This window comes from Penaeus monodon, chromosome 27, assembly GCF_015228065.2.
Source record: "Penaeus monodon isolate SGIC_2016 chromosome 27, NSTDA_Pmon_1, whole genome shotgun sequence".
Classification (NCBI taxonomy): domain Eukaryota; kingdom Metazoa; phylum Arthropoda; class Malacostraca; order Decapoda; family Penaeidae; genus Penaeus; species Penaeus monodon.
The window spans coordinates 13034653-13035167 of NC_051412.1; positions in this window are offsets into that span (position 1 = coordinate 13034653).

Sequence of the window (515 nt, forward strand, 5' to 3'; positions counted from 1 at the left end):
AGGAGAGAATACTACCAAACGTACTACTAAACACAAGGAGGGGGAGAGCAAGAACTACCTCAAGAGAGAGGGACCAAAGAAGAGAGGGAGAAAAAGGAAAAACGGAGATAAAGATCGCTCTTGCCTCACTCTCTCTTACAAACTGCAACAACCGGTTTTTTCCTTCTTCGTTTCAGACTCCTTTTCCAATGTTGATTTTTTTCCAGGTAAGACATTTAATTAAGAAACCTGAGGCACCTGGCGATTGGAGTAAACACTTCAGCCAACAAGATTTACAAAGAATAAACAGAAAGAAAGGAACGTAAGAACTCCAGATGGAATAAAATGTTTGAGTGATCAGTCGTAGAGGGTGAATATTTTATATGGCTTTGAATGCATAAAGGTAGGAGTGTATTTGCTAATCTATATATGAATACATATTGTTATGTGGAATGTGTAGGTAAATTCCACACATAAACATTCGCTCATGTATAACTACACAAGTAGACACGTTCACAAAGAGACACACATGCACC